Source organism: Bubalus bubalis, chromosome 2 (genome assembly GCF_019923935.1).
Source record: "Bubalus bubalis isolate 160015118507 breed Murrah chromosome 2, NDDB_SH_1, whole genome shotgun sequence".
NCBI classification, from domain to species: domain Eukaryota; kingdom Metazoa; phylum Chordata; class Mammalia; order Artiodactyla; family Bovidae; genus Bubalus; species Bubalus bubalis.
The window spans coordinates 124365264-124381631 of record NC_059158.1 but is presented as its reverse complement, the minus strand read 5'-3'; the positions used below and the strand labels follow the sequence as shown (position 1 = coordinate 124381631).

The window sequence follows — 16368 nt, the reverse complement described above, 5'->3', positions numbered from 1 at the left end:
GACAACCAGCCCCCGCCCATCATTGACTCCCTGGGAAAGAAAAAGCAGCTGGATAGGATGGTCCATAGCCTTGCTGGACAGTGAGCCCTGTTCTCTCATTGGTACCCCATGGTGGGCAGAGTCACCCTAGAGATGCTAGAATGAAGCTTAGGAAAGGGGAGCTGCCTTGCGTTCCAGTGAATCCCTTGGAGTCAGGTTTGTGTTAGCACAAGTGCCGACCGCAGGACGAGCTCAGGCAAGTCACTTAACATTCGATCCTCATTCTCGAGCATGCTCATCTACTCACACACACACACACACACACACACACACTCACAGCCATGTGCACACACAGCTCCACCCTCCACCAGTGCTCCCCAAGTGCCCTGCGTGCGTGTGTGTGTGAGTGAGCGGGCGGGTGGGTGGGTGCCTGAGTGTCTGGAGCTCGCTCAGAGCCCCCCGCTCTTGGCTCAGCATCCGCGGCAGCCTTCTGCACAGGCAGCTGGCTCTGGAGGATGGTTTGAAGGCTTCCGGAAGCGGCCTGTCCCCCAGAAGCATCCCTCCCCCCTCAGCCTGCCTGTCGGGGGCTTCCCAAGCCCCTGCTGAGATCAGGATGGGGGACCGCCACAGTGACCCCACAGTGATTTCCATACACCTTCCCTTATATCCTCCCAACTACCCTGCAAGATGGGCAGTGATTCTTCATTCATCACCCTTGTGGTTTCACTAAGAAAACCCAGACTCAGGAAGGTGGGGGAAGGGACTCAGGCCCCAGGTGAGAAGTGGCCACACCAGCATGTCAACCCAGCTGACTTGGGTCTTCCCATCAAACCAGAGACCAGGCCTCGGTGAAACAGAGGCTCCAGAAGGCCGCGAGGGAGCCCAAAGGAGAAAGAGAAAGGAGCCTCACTCTGGGACTGTGGTGGCCACCCTGAATAGTTTCTAGATTTTTAGTTCAGCTGTGGCAGTCTTGAAGCTGTCTAAAGCAGTAAGACCTAAAGATGGACAGAGCTGTGTTGTTGCCAGATGTGCACACACACACGTTGAGGCACACAGGCACACACACAAGACACATATACACAGACACAGACACACACATAGAGATACACACACAGACATATACACACACACACACACACACAGAGACATATACATACATACACACACACATACACAGATACACACACAGAGATAGTCATACGCACAGACACAGACACATACGTGGATACACACACACAGACATATGCACACATATACACACACACAGACACACACAGAGACACAGATAAATAGACAGATACACAGACACACACACATAGACACATGCAGAGACATACACACACAGAGAGACACAGACACATACAGACACACACATAGAGACATATACACACATACATACACATACACAGACACATATGCAGATACACAGACACACACACACAGACCTATACACACACAGAGACACAGGCACATACAAATATACACACAGACACACACACAGACATACACACACACACAGAGACACAGACACATACACAGATCCACAGACACACAGGTGCCCATGGTGAGATTGACTCCATGAAGATGCAAGAGTCTGCAGGCTGGGATGTGGGGGAGGGTTCTGATGAACAAACCCAGGAGATGCCCATGGACTGGGAAAGGTGACCAGACAGGCACCCCACACCCAACTTCTGAACCTCTCCAGACAGCTACCATCCATCAGCAAATGCTCAAGGGTCCCCACATCCAGCTGGACACACTAGCTCACCATCCTAATTGCATTTCAATCCCAATGGTTACACAACATCCTGAGGTGACCCAGAGTTGGAGTCGGAACCCAGGTCTATCTGACTCCACAACTTTGGGCGCTCTGGGTTTGGGGAGGTTTCACATGGGCTCTGAAGGGAGACGTAAGACGCTCTGAAGTCCAGGTCACATCCCAAGAGGAAAGCGGGGAGAACAACATGGAGGCAGTGGATGGCCAGGGACACCTCTTCACAAGGACTGCTCTAACCAAGGCAGGTCAGAGAAGCGCCAGGCCTGTGGGTGGGCCCCCTAGAGGGTCTATAGTCCTTTCAGCCCAGAGTCCTGGGCTCGGGGACTGAAGTCAGCCGTCAGGGCCATTGAGCCACTGGGCCTGGGGTGCTTGTACTTTTGGGGAGGTTGAGGCTGACCAGATGCTGGATCAGAGGCACACACTTAGGACCTAAAGGCTTAGGTAGCTTTGCTTTGGCCGATATACTGTGGTCCACAAATAACATTTAAAAAGTCATCCTAGTTGCTGACTTTTCAGAATTAGGTGACTGTTGAGAATCTTCCAGTCCTCCAAGGCATTTACCTGCTGTAGGTGCGTAATAGCCATCCACGACGGAGAAGCCAGCACAGCTCACCACAGTCCCCACCCCTCCCTATCGCCCACCTCCGGCTTCTCTGCTCATCTTGCCAATCCTAGTGGATCTTGCCAGATCTTACTGGTCATGTGCCTTCCAGCTCACAGATGGTGTGAGGTTCTCAGGTGAGCAGACCTCTTTCCAACTCTTCCCCAAGGTTCCTGGCCCTGCAATAGGCCCCCAGGTGTAGAAGACATGCAAAGGGGTGTAATCACATGTGCTAGGGACGTTCCCTCTTGTGGGCAAACAGAAAGTCAAACTAAATGAGATGGGGCATCTCAGCACTGAGATTCTGTGATGCTATGAGTAGATGAAGGGCAGAGAAGAACAGATAAGGATGAGAAGGAAAGGAGAAATGGAGCAGGGGGAGATGTAGCCTGGAGGCTTAGAGGTGACAGAAAGGCGGCAAAGCTGCCTTTTGGACATCTCACTGTATCTTTGATGGTTAAAGGTGGTGGGTATAACTGCATCATTTAACTAATGATGTATAACAAATCACTCCAAAACCCACAGGCTTAAAATAACAACAGCTTATTTAGCCCAAGGTCATGCAGGTCAGTAATGTGGGTTGGGCTTAGTGGGGAGATCCTCTGGTCTTTGCAGGTTGTAGGCTGGTCCTGGCCAGGTGGTTAGGTATCAGCAATGGGTCATCTGGGGACTGGTGGTGGTCAGCTAGGAAAATGATGGGGACAGAGCCATGTGTCTCTCACCCCCCAGAAAACCAGCGAGGCAGGGTTTCAAGAAGGTGAGCAGAAGCTTGTAAGGCCTCGAGACCTAAACTCACAACTGTTTCATGGTCCCCCTGCCACATACTGTTGACCGAATCAAGCCACAAGCCCCACTCAGATTCCAAGGGTGAGGAAGCCAGCTCCACCTCTGAGGCAGGAACTGGAAGGACACATCACATTGTGTGGAAAGGAGAGGATAAGACAGCTATTTTCATAATCATTCTACCACAGACAGAAAGCACATGGAAATGACTTAAACAAGACAGACGTTTTTCTTTCTGTCATCGAAAGAAGTCCTGAGGTGGCTATCCAGAAGTGTTAGGGCAGCTTCTCAAAATTTTCAGGGATTCTTGACTTCTCCCAGTTTCTGCTCTGCCACCTCAATGTAGTTTCCACCTTTAAGGTTGCCTTGTGTTCCAAGATGGCTGTTGGAGTTCAGCCATCAGTCTTTATTCCAGGCAAGAAGCAGAACAAACTGGGGTAGACAGAGGAGGCAGTATGCTAAAGAGCGTGCTTTCCAGCTGAGTGGCCCCAGCAAATCTTTTCATGTCTTCTTAGTCAACACTAGCTATAAAGGGGGACAGGAGATGTGGTCCATGAGCTGGGAACTTGGCCACCGGGAATAAATCAGGTTTCTATCAGAAAAGAAAATATAGAGAATGAATATTGAGTATGAAACTAGCAGCATCTGCAAAGGGAAGAGGGGTAGAGGGGAAGGGAGGAGTTAAGCCACTCTCCTTCTTGGCATTTTAACTAAAGGCCTGAGGACCATTTAGAGAGCAGTAAATCACTTTTTTCTATTACTTTATTTGTGAAATTATATTACACATACAAAAGTGCGTATTAAATGCATATGTGCATTTGTCAAAGAAAATGAACATCCATGTACCCAAAGAATGATCAGTTGCCACCCCACCAATTGAGCCTGTGGACTCAGGGCAGTCCTTGAATCACCCACAGAGAGGTCTCCCCCACATAGCGAGTCTCCCCACAGCACCCAGCACCCCAGGCTGAAAAGCTTGGGCGGAGACCCCAGCCCTAAGCAGGGCTGCCTCGTATCTGGACATCACCTGCAGGAAGTCATAGTGGCGCTGCCACACCATGTGGGACAAATCCTCTCTGCTCCCCACCCCCGGACCTGGGCCAGGTTCAGCTGCACATCTCTCTCACAAGTCTCGCTGGCTCCAGAAAGGACCTCCAAGGACCCTAAAGGGAAAAATTAGTTCGGTTCAGTCATTCAGTCATGTCTGACTCTTTGTGACCCCATGGACTACAGCACAACAGGCTTCCCTGTCCATCACCAACTCCCAGAGCTTGCTCAAACTCATGTCCATCAAGTCGGTGATGCCATCCAACCATCTCATCCTCTGTTGTCCCCTTCTCCTCCTGTCTTCAATCTTTCCCACCATCAGGGTCTTTTCTAATCAGTCAGTTTGGTCTTTTCCAAAGAGAAAAATAAACGTTGAGAAATGCTAATATCAGAAGAAGGTGATAAAACATATGGTGCAGATGAGTCCCCTCAGGTCTGGCCCAGACACACTGACCCCCAGGATGACTTCCTGCCTCAGAGTGATTTGCCTCCATTTAGCCAAGGGGCTGGACCCAGACCGGGGCACAGAATGGCCTGGGTACCACAGCCTCAGCATCAGCATCCAGGCAAACCTACGGGAGTCACAGCCAAGTGGCAGCTCCCAGAGGGTGCCCGCGCCCCAGCCCAAGGAAAAGCAAAGCTTGTTTCATTTTTTGTCCAGTGGCTATTGACCAGACACCAAGTGGAGCCCACTTTTTCTGCCAGATTCCTATGGCCATCTCTGGGGGCACAGTGCTCTTAGCTGATGCCAGACAGAGCAAGCAAGAGCACCAAGAATTCTAGGGCATGACCCCTGCTCCCGTGGAATGAATACTCTGCATCAGTGTCCCCAGAGGTGTCAAGCAGGGACCTCAAAGCTATTCCAACAAGTGTGTTCCTTGTATTTGGCTCCTGAAAAGTATTATTTCATTTGAAGAAAAGCCTCCCAGCTGTGAATACATGAATGAATGAATGTTTGACAGCCATGGGCTAGAAGATCACTATTGATCTCCCCCGCAAGTACTTAGTAAGAGGGTACCTGTGTGGACAAGCACCCGTGCAGGGTGGGGAGTCAGAGAGGAAAAGAACCAGCCTTGCCCACTGTCCCTGGGAAAAGGGTTCAAGGGTTCTATGAGGGAGGAAGACACACCCATCAGAAATTAGAAAGTGATTCAATAGCAGACCTTGCACCCGTTCCTCACTTGTTGGTCCCATCCTCCCTTCCACCAGTGCCCTGACTCTGCACCCATATTCCACCACCTAGCAGCCACTCCTGTCTTCCTTCTTGCAAGCAGGCTGGCAGGGGTGGGCGGCTGCTGACTGATGCCCCAGGAGTGATGGCACCCCTCCTTGCTGGTTATCAGTCCAGATGTGGCATGAGAAGGCTGGAATGGAGGTTTCAGGGAAGGGCTCACTTGGCTCCTTTCTCTTTCTCCTTTCTCTTCCAGAAAGAAGGGACCCTCTCATCCTCTTCCAGCCACTGTCTTGCAGAGAAGGGAGCCCAGAGTCACTTGGATGTCTCACTCCTGCCCAGAGGGGCTGCCAGCACATGAGGAGGCAGAGCTGAGGGAACTGTGGAGGCCAGGCTCTGAGTCTCCCACAGAGCCCTGTGCTCCCAGACCTGTCATTCTGGGAGCCCCAGAGCACCCCACTGCATAAGCCCACCAAGGGGTGGGGGTGCTTTTGTGCTTTGCAGCTGCAGACACTTCCCTGATGTGGTCTGATGGGGTTATCATCAAAGGACCACTTTTCTGCCCAAAGATATTTGGGCAGAGTTTTCAAAGATGAGCATGAATTTGCCGGAAGAATAAGGCAGGAAGAACATTCCAGGTAAAGAGAGCAGCAGGAGGAAGAACAACACAAAGTAAAAAGCATATTCCTTCAGGATGGCAGGAAGTCCGGAACGACAACAGTTAGCACTGAATATCACCACGGGTCGGGGCTCTTCTAAGTGATTAAGCTCATTTAATCCTCACAGTGACCGATGAAGACACGCAAACTTGATCCTCATTTGAGGATTAAGTCAGCCTTATCCCCAAGAGACAACTGAAGCACAGAGAGGGTAATTAACTTACCCATGGTCACACAGTTCAGAAATGTCAGAGCCAGGATATCCAGTAAAGCCCCTGGCCCCAGAGTCCAGACTCTGAAGCTTTCTGCTCTGAATCCTGACTGTCACATCACCTTGGGCAAGTCCTTTAACTCACCCAGCCTCTATCTCCTCAACTGTGAAATGGAGACATAAAATCCTAATCACCACCCAGACACCTGAGTATCAGGACTTCTCAGATTTTGTGTGTGTTTATATGGCATCCTTTGTCCTTTCTCCCTCAAGAAGGCAGTCTCGGGACTTGGGTGGGTCCCCATGTCTACAGGCCTGAGTCTGCATCCCCACTGGACCACTTTCTTCCTAAGTGGCTTTAGTCAAGTATTTTAATTCTCAGAACCTCACTTACTGTAAAATGGAACTAGTGAAACTGGCTGCAGGGTGGGGAGGGGCTGTGGGAGTGTGTACCCCCAGGAAAGCCTGCAGTCAGAGTGCCAGGAACATTGCAGATGTCTGCGGAGGCGAGGTCCCAGGAGGGGGAGCAGAGCAGGTCAGGAGCACAGACGGGAGCGGGAGCCAACACGGAGGAGGCGGGCGGGCAGGGTCAGCCCCGTCAAATGCCGCGGAGAGGGCAACCGCGATAAGAGCCTCCAAGTGCCTGTCAGAGCTGGGAATTAGGAGGTCATCAGTGACCTTGGCAGTGGCCATGGGGGCAGCAGGAGGGCAGGAGGCAGGCGTGAAGGGAGTGGAAGCTGGCAAGGCGAGAAAGGCCCTCCCACGGAGGAGATAACGAGGAACACCAAACAGAAGTGATAAGGCCTCAGCGGCGGGGCAGGCCATCCGGTTCTGAGGCATGCAGCTGGGCCCAGCCCCCGGTGGCAGAGACCCGGCCCCACCCCTTGAGGACTTCATAGCCTGGCAAAGGCAGGACGGGCACTTCCAAGGACACACAGGTTTTGCTTTCAAGTCACTAAGGCGTCACTTCAGAGCGCTGGTCCTCCAGGGCTTGAGGACTTTGTTGTCATAAATTCCTATGGACACCTGGGAAGATAGACAGGCATGCATCCCAGATAGGTGTATGGATGGATGGATGGAATCCTAATGATAAAAGGAAATTGAACTATTTCAAAATCCCAAACTAGCTTATAGCAGTTTAGTAACTACTGAAAAGAGGGTTCCGCTGCATCCTGCCAATGAAAGTAAAAGTCACTCTTTGCGACCCCATGGACTATAAGTCCGTGGAATTCTCCAGGCCAGAATACTGGAGTGGGTTTCTTTTCCCTTCTCCAGGGGATCTTCCCAACTCAGGAATCAAAATGGGGTCTCCTGCATTGCAGGCAGATTCTTTACCAACTGAGCTATTAGGGAAGCCCTACCGATAGACCACACGTAAAGGTAATAGCTAGCTCTCCGATCCCATCCCTCCCACCCAGTTATTGGATGGACAGACAGATAGGATGGATGGATGGACAGGAAGGTGAGTACGTGGGTGGGTGGGTGGGTATACAGGTGGATGGATGGATAGAGTGAATGAGTTGGTAGATGGGTGAATAAGTGAATGGGTGTGTGGATGGAACAGCTGGGTGATGTGCTTTGGGTGCAGTAAGTGACCACTCAAATCCTCCAAAACATTTTGAAACAAACCAGAAATACAGTATGTTTTCCCATGAATCAGATCAGATCAGAATACAGTTATTTAAATATCATCCAGCCAGTGTTTTCCACTAATTTGATCATCACTGTTTTGGTTACAAAGTTCAAATGTTTCATCCAGTTGCAATCTGGGAATCAAACAGTACTTCCCCTTACATCCACCTCTGTGAAAGTCGCTCAGTCATGTCCGATTCTTTGCAACCCCATGGACTAATACAGTCCATGGAATTCTCCGGGCCAAAATACTGGAGTGGGTAGCCTTTCCTTTCTCCAGGGGATCTCCCCAATCCAGGGATGAACCTAGGTCCTCTGCATTGCAGGCAGGTTCTTTACCAGCTGAGCCACAAGGGAAGCCCAAGAATACTGGAATGGGAAACCTGTCCCTTCTCCAGCAGATCTTCCCATCCCAGGAATTAAATCAGGGTCTCCTGCATTGCAGGCAGATTCTTTACCAAATGAGCTATCTGGGAAGCCCTATTTCCTTTTATTATGTCCAGGACCTCGACTTGATAACAGAGCAGAGCTGTCTCTTCTGCAGAGAATCTCCACAATATGAGTCTGATTTAGAAGGAGCGGAGAGGAAGAAAACAACTTTTGCATCTTAGAGAGGGGTCACGCACTCCACCACTGCCCCCCACCAGAGTATGGTGGTCTATTAGCCCTTGCGGAACCCCTGAAACAGGGCCCAGAATATAATAGTTGCTCAATGAACATTGGTTTCTTTTCTGTTTAGTTGAAATCATCACACATTTCAGGGAGTGCTAACTGAGCAGTTTTTCTAGGCTTAGCGTCATCATAGGGATTCTAGGAACAACACTGATCAACCCCAACAAGGCCCCAGCCAGCCACCCGATTCTCACCACTCAGGAGAAGAGAGGCCACTTCTCTGAAGCCAGACTGACCTGATGCAGGCCAGGAAACCACTCCCTTGCCCTGGACCACAACACAGCAACCCGGCAGCCAAAAGGACGGAATCCAGCGCTGGCCCTGCCCCTTAGCCAGCTGTGTGACCTTAGGCAATGACTTCACTTCTCTGAGCCCCATGCCTCTCATTTGCAAAATGTGGAGAATAATAGCCCCTGGTTACAAAGATGGTTGTGAGGATCATGTAAAAAATAAGTGCAAAGCCTTTTTTAGCTCTGCATCCATCGATAAATACTAATAAATAAATAATAATCACATAGCGATCATCATTTTTACTTTTGTAAAATAATAACAACTCTCCCCTAGATCACTCTCAATTGTACAAATGAACTGGGTCTCATAATCACAGTGAGACAGAGCAGAGGTTCTCAACCAGATTATGTCCATCAGGAAATGCACTGATCAGAAAGGTTAAGACATTGGCCTGAGGTCACACAGCAAAAACACAGACCTCAGGGAGATGCCCCCAACCCCTGGTCAGGCACCTTTTCAAGGCCCTTCCTGAAGCCTAGCAAGACAACTGCTCGGGGCCAGGCCCTGCTCATCTTTGTCCTATCTTCCCCTCCCCCTTCTCCAGGCAAACATGATTTCATTCAGCCCCAAAGTGTGAGAAGCTCGGGCTGATGCATAATTCATGACACTGATTTGCATTCTCTCCGCCAGGACTCACTCTCTTCCCCCACCGCCCCCAGCCCAGCCCAGCCGCTCCTCCCAGATCGAGCATCTGCGGTTCCCAGTTGACATTTTCCAGTGGCTCTGGAAGCCCCATCCCAGAGCCGGAAATGCTTCATGAATCTCAGAGTGGTTCCTTGCCCTGTGGACCTTGGCAAAATGATTTGGGCGGGGAGAGGGGGACTTCCTTGGGGAACCGTGGTTCAGGCCTCCTTCCAAAACCTGCACTTACTGCCCACACGCCAGGTTCTAAGCCTCGTCCCCCTGCAGAAGGTCACACCCTCTCCACGCAGCCCCAAACCCCAAAGTACCAAGTCAGGTTTGCTGACGCCCGGCCATTGGCAGGGCTTGTCCCCAGGTGAGAAGATGGGTCTCCTGGGATCCAAACAGACACTCCGTCCATGGCCAGGCCCTGGGGCTGCAACCCCCTGCACACAATTTGGTGGAGGCCTAGGAGGCTGAGGCCTTGATTCTGTGACCTCCTCCCCTGGTCTGAGCCCTCCTGGCCCCAGTCTTTCCCCAGGGCTAGGAGTGGGGGGACCTGCAAGGCCAGACTCTCCAGTGGGAGGCCTGGCAACCCCCAGGGAACAGGCCCCAGACCCCCAAAGTGGACAGACAGTGGAACCCAGACATCAAGGAAGCCTACAGGAGCATAAACGGGCTGGCCACCTCAAAACAGTGCCCTAGAGTAGATGGCTGTGGGACGGCCGACGGCTCAGGGCAGGGTCAGAGTCTGAGGATGAGTCCCGCTGGTCCAACCCCTGCAACCCTGCCGTGGCTGAGTGTCCATTCCCGCAGGGTATACTGCGGGGTCATGGTCCTCCAGGCCCATCCCCACTTTACACATGAAAAATCCCCAGGCAGAGAGCTGATGCAGTCCACAACTGGGAGGTGGCAGCCTGGACTTGAACGCAGGTCAGTGGAGAGCCCCCAGCCCCGCCCCACCCCAAGGCCCCAAGAGAAAGAGAGGCACAGATCCATGTTCCTATCAGAGGATCCCTCCCACTGCCCCGCGCCAAGGCCAGCTGCTCTGTGGGGAGTGCGGAGCAGGCAGAGACATTCTTGCTGAGCCTCGGCCACCTTATCGGTCAGCAGACATGGTGAGGTCAGTGTGGCTTCCTCAAGCCTCACCTCAGCCCAGGCTTCCTGGGCCCTCTGTTGTGTCTTCGAGGCGAGAGTCATCTCTACAGGCTATCTTGTCATCTTCCAGTCAGGGCTGGTGAAGGACCTGGAAGGGCTCTGGGAACCCAGCACCATTTCTGGAGACAGCCCTGGAAAGTCCCAGGGGACTGCCCTCCTGACCCCTCAGGCCGAGGGCATGACAGAGGCTGGCGTTGCACAAGGCTCGCCTACATTCCAGATCCAATGATAATGCTCATTTTTTGGATGAGGAGGCAGAAGTCGAGAGATTGTTTCATGCCTGGAAGATTCTTGGCTCTTGGATGGGGAGTGTGGGGGTGGGGTGGGGGCAGGTGACACAGGTGAGGCTTGAAGGCCTGTTTAACTGGTCCACATGCCTGCTGGCTCTCAAGCCTTGTTGGAAGACCTAGGCTCAGCCCTTTTAGACTGATGTGGACACCGAGGCCAGAGAGGTTTAGCGGCCTGCCAAGGGCTACATAGCGTGACTAGCAGAGTCACGTACAAGCCCAGTCTCTTGGCCTCAGAACCTGCCCACTCCACCATACCCCACTGCATCATCAGGTCAAGAACACCCATTTCACCCATCCTGTGGGGAGAGAGCCCCTGGTTTAGAGGGCTTCCTTCCCTTGGTGCTAATGGGTAAACTGAGGCATGGACTAGTTACCTCTTCCTCTGCAAGCTCCAAGCAAGAGGAGTCCCTGGTTCCATGTATACCTCCCGAGTACCAGCTGTGTCCTTGGTCACCCCCACGGAATCCTGACAACATTATCATGAAGGGGGTGCGCGTGTCCCCATTCTACAAATGGGAAAACTGAGGCCAGTGAAGTCATTTGCCCTTGGCCAAAATGTGAGGTGAATGGTGACCTCCAGGTCCCGATGGCTCAAGCTATGACTCTGGCCTCAGGGTGGCCTGGGGGTTCAAGCCGTGAACCCAGAACCCAATGGCTGGGTCAAACTCTGCCAGCTGTGTGACCTGCCAAATTCCAGTGTGGTCATTTGTGAAATGGGTAATGACCACGTCAATCTCATGAGCTGTTATGAGACAGTTCGTGTAGGGTGCTTAGAACCAGGTGGCACATGGGAGACTCCTCACATGGACTCCTGCTGTTACTATGACTATTACTGGTAATAGGGATTGAATGGAGCTTTGAAAGTCTGAGGCCTTAGAGCCCCATGGTTCTCAAACCTACACAAGCATCAACATCACCTGGACGGCTCCCTGCCCCCACTACACAAGGATCTGCTTTTGTGAAAGTCCCCGTGTAGGTGATGCTGCTGACCTGGGGTCTACACTTTGAGAATCACAGTGCACTGTGCAGAGCTTGAAATTTAAAAAATTCACACACAGCCCCGTTGGCAGGAGTAATAAAACATGGGCTCTAGGGCTCAGAGGGGATGGCTTTGGGGAGCTCCCTGTGGGCCCCGAAGCAGGAGGACACAATTAAGTCCATCCGATTCCCTAATTGCTGCGCTCTAATAATTGTGTGTTAATTGTTGAGGGTTATCTCTCTGGAATGTAATTGTCCCCAGGCCCCAGTTGTTGGCTGGAGTGATGCCAGGTGCCTCTTCTGGGGTGGAAGTCACTCGGGCAGAATCCTGGGTTGGGAGTGTCCCAACCAGATCTTTCCCACCCCGCTTACCAAGCCAGGCACACAAGTCAACAATTCAATGTAGCTTCTCCTCCAAGAAAGAGCCTGCCTCAGCCAGCTGCTTCTCCAGGACTCACTGAAGCTTCCAGTCAACTGGGAGATGTGTGCCATCTCCAGGGACAGCACCCAAGGCTCAGAGAGGCCAAATGATTTACCTGAGGACACAGCTAAGAAGCAACCAGCGTAGTCCCAACCCCATAGAGCTTCCGGCAGCTCCCTGCTCATCCTCCGGATCTCAATTCAAGTGCCCTTATCAGCACCCCCGCTCCCTCCCCCGCCTCCCAGAAACAGAATGGAAGCTGTCTCTCATTCTCAGGGCCTGCTGGCCCGAGGCCCTAGGTGCTAGATGCACATCCCTGGAGCCTACCCCCACAGCCGACTGGGGGTCAGCTCTCATTCCCGGATCCCTGCTTCTGCCGCAGGTGGCCCCAGGACGGGACCAGCACAGCCCCTGGCCTGGCTTCTGCATGGATGTCTGTGCTTGTCAAGCACTTTGTCTTAGGGCAGCAGCACCAGGATGTCTTGCCCTCTAAAACTGAAGTTCTGCCCACCTTACCTTCCACACCTGTGAGGTCATGACTTCATCCACCTGATGGCACCCTGAGGCCCTAGGGGATAACACACAGGAGACTTGTAACGCCCTCAGCTGTCCCGGTTTGCCCAGGAATGAGGAGTTTCTCTGGGGCGCTGAGGTTGAGGGGTGTGCAGCACTTTCAGGACTAAACCTGAGGTCGTCCTAGGCAAAAAGGGCCTGTTGGTCAACCTCGATGACAAGCGCTTGACGCGTGTTTTAGCGTTTAAAGCTGAGGGCTAGAGAGGAAGAGATTCACCCCTAAGACTGCCCAGCAAGTCAAGAGTGAAATTGGCTGATACCCCAATAGTCTTCCCTGCCTCCTGGGTTTGTTCACTTGCCAGGTGCTTCTGACACCTGTTCCCGTGCCTGCAGCCGAGGATCTGTGCATGGCTGGGGTGGGGTGTGGGGGGCTCACCAGGCAGAGAGAGCCCTGCAGGGGCTGTTGAGCAAGCAGGTGGGGCTGGGCGGGCTACCCCTCTCCCTGCCTCGCTGCCTCACCTGCCCTTCTCCTTGAAGCGTTTTCCTCTAACAAACACAGTCAAGTTCAAAACAAACATTACCGTTAAACCCAGCTGCCAGCCACAGGAGCAAACCAGGGTGCGACGGGAAGACAGAAGGAACGGCTCTCCCTGAGTGAGCATTGGAGGGTGCTCCTGGCACCCAGACAGCAGGGACCCACACCCAGCTAGGGCCAGTGTACCCTGAGAAGCCTGCGGGATCCTGAGATGAGTCAACTCAGGGGTGCTGCAGGGCATAGCCCCCAAAAGTCATGCCAGCCTGCTTGGCCAATAGGCCAGGGCAATAGATGGAGAGTCAGCTGGGTGGGGCTCTGGTTTGCTGGGGCTTCAGCATCTCCCAGGCCAGGTATAAACCCAGACTCAGCCACTTACCTGTCAGTTTCCCTGGGCAACTTACACAACCTCTCTGAACCTGTTTCCTTATCAGCTCATCTTTCCCGAGTGGTCTTCCCTGTGACTGGCCCCGGCCTTGGGACTGAATGTGGAATAAGACACTTAATCCTCAGTGCAGGGCAGCAAGGAAGCTGCCCAGAGGTGAGGCCTCCGGGCTGGAAAGTCAGAGCCAAGGCACAGGGGTGAGGACATCGGGGCTGGTAAGGAGCAGTAATAAAGGCTCGTGTTCTGTGCAGAGCAGGAAGATCAAGAAATGAGCTTTTTTCCTTCCAACTTTTTATTTCTGAAACACTAGTGCTGGGCATGCACTGGTATATAGTCAGTGCTCAGTAAAAGTTCCTGGAATGAATGAATGGCTGCTTCCCGCAGTGAGCATCTGTAGCAAATACGAACATATCCGGTGGCAGGTTCTTCCCACAGATGTCTCCTTGGGTACCTTCTTCTCCCAGCCTTGATGTCGAAGTGTCCGTGTGCATCCCTAGTGGCTTCTCAGGGAGGCTCCGGCTCAAGGCTGGACACATCCACGCAGAGGATGGCTCCACTGGTGGAGACTTGAGGGTACCTGCCCTCCCTAGCTCCTTGCCGCCCCATGCCCAGGGCAGCCAAGTCAGCGGAAATCCTGGGCCTGGCCTCTGCTCTGAAATCCTGGCCTTCCTCCTGGTGTACACACCCCATCATCCTTGTGCCCATGTGCTTTGAGGATTCAGTGTTGTGTCTGGATGGGGCAGGGCAGCCACCAGCCCTGCCTGGCCATGCTGTTTACAAACCAGCTCCTGGGCAAAGCTCAATAAACCACAGGTCTTCCTAGGGCAGAAGTCACCCCTGGGACAAGCTTGGTGGGGAACTTGGGGACTGCCTGAGACATGGATGGCTCCTGGGGTCCCTTGGTGGGGATGTAGCTGCATACAGCCCATGGCAGGACACACAGCAGAAAGGCTGAGAAATGGGAGGCCTGGAGGCCAGTGCACAGCCCTGGGACTTATTCCCTGGGCCTGGGTCAGAAGGCAGCCTGGGACCCTGAGGCGCAGCCCAGCACCTCCCAGCTTAATGCGGGGAGCAGGAGAGCGGGGAGGGAATAGCAGAGCCCCAGGACACGCAGTTGGGGTTGGCGGTGTCGAAAGCCAAGCAGTCAGAGTTACCTGACCCTCAGGGCGTGCAGAGGCCAGGCTTCTCCCCCACTCCCACACCCTCCATCTGTCCCTTCCCTTTAGCCCATGCAGGCTCTCCAAACCCCCACCTGCAGCCCATCTTCCCCTTCACCTCTGCCCACTTCAGGCTGCTTTCTCCATGCTCTCCCCCAGCTGGAAAATCTGCTCACATTTCTGTTGCTTTCCAGATTCTAATCTGGAGTCTACAACTGAGGACAGCTATATGACCTGGGGCAAGTCACTTAAGCTCTCTGAGCCTTGGTTTCCTCAGACGTACGGCTCCACAGTCATAATGAAAATGATCATTTATTGCTGCCTACCGTGAGTCAGGCATTTTACAAAACTGACTTGCTTAACCCTTACAGTCCTGCATATGAGTAGTTATGAGCCCATCCTACAGACAAGGAAACTGAGGCTCAGAGAGCTTGAGTAAGTGAACAAGAGTCCCCAGCCAGAGACAACGGGGTCAGAGGCAAACCAAAGCAAAGAAGGGTGGTCCTGACATTTTCCCTGCAGAGTGAGACCATGAGGAAAACAGGCTGAAGGAAACCACCTAGCGCAATACAGAGCCCTCTGGCTTTGCCCGGTGGAATGACCCCTGGCTGTCCCAGACTCTGGAGCCCCATGGGGACCAAGAACAGGCTCTGTCTGGCCACGGGGGCTCCGTTGTCCTGCCTAGAAATGGGGTGAAGCTGACCCTGTAAGCCAACGATCCCCAATCTGTTCAGCACCAGGGACTGGTTTCATGCAAGACAGTTTTTCCACGGACCAGGGCAGGTAGGGGGGATGATTCAAGCACACTAAATTTACTGTGCACTTTATTTCTATTATTATTACATCAGATCATCAGGCATCAGATCCCAGAGTTTGAGGACCCCCTACTCTAAGACATGAGAGAGTAAAAGTGAGATGAGGCCAGCCAGGAGAACCCCAGGTGCCCTGTGGAGAGTATGGAGTGGCAGGCACCAAGGTCCTGGGGCCAGAAGGAAGTGAACGTGTGGCATCGGCCACCTGGGGTGACAAGATGGGGACTAGAGGGCAGCATCTGGTTGGATGGGAGCCTCTGAAGGCTGAGTGCTGTGATTCAATCATCAGTTTACAGCTTCCCTCTGTTCACAGGCAGGAGCACTGGCTGGAGGGGACCAGGAAACGAGGGAGCCCAGTGAGGGGGCCCCGGGGACCTAGGACAGTGGCCTGTAACGAGGTGCCAGCTGGAGCCGGGGGAAGCAGACAAGCACAGACATGACAGGGGTTGGAGGCAGAAACCATGGACCTGGCTGGTGGGCCAAGTGTGGGGCAGGTGGCAAGGGAGCCAAGGGGAGGCACAGGTTCTTGGCACAAGTGACGGCGGAGGCAGGGGTTGGGGAATATTGATAGGGAAGACTGGGTCAAGGGGCAAAGGAGAAATCTGTGCGGTTCCCGTTGCGTTTTGGTGCCTGGGAGACAGCAAGGAGGGGTTGTGGGGTTGTGGGAGGCTAGGCTGT

General features: G+C 53.0%; 1 long non-coding RNA gene across 2 annotated transcripts in view; it reads right to left on the bottom strand.

The window, feature by feature from the left end:
- Positions 1-1434: 1434 nt before the first annotated feature.
- The window catches only part of LOC123331690, a 30110-nt gene continuing 15176 nt past the window's right edge, over positions 1435-16368 (bottom strand). For both annotated transcript variants that reach the window (XR_006548441.1, XR_006548440.1), the window contains 2 exons: positions 4168-4303; positions 1435-3732 (listed from right to left, as the gene is read on the bottom strand). This is a non-coding gene — a long non-coding RNA (uncharacterized LOC123331690). The remainder of the gene's footprint in view (positions 3733-4167; positions 4304-16368) is intronic.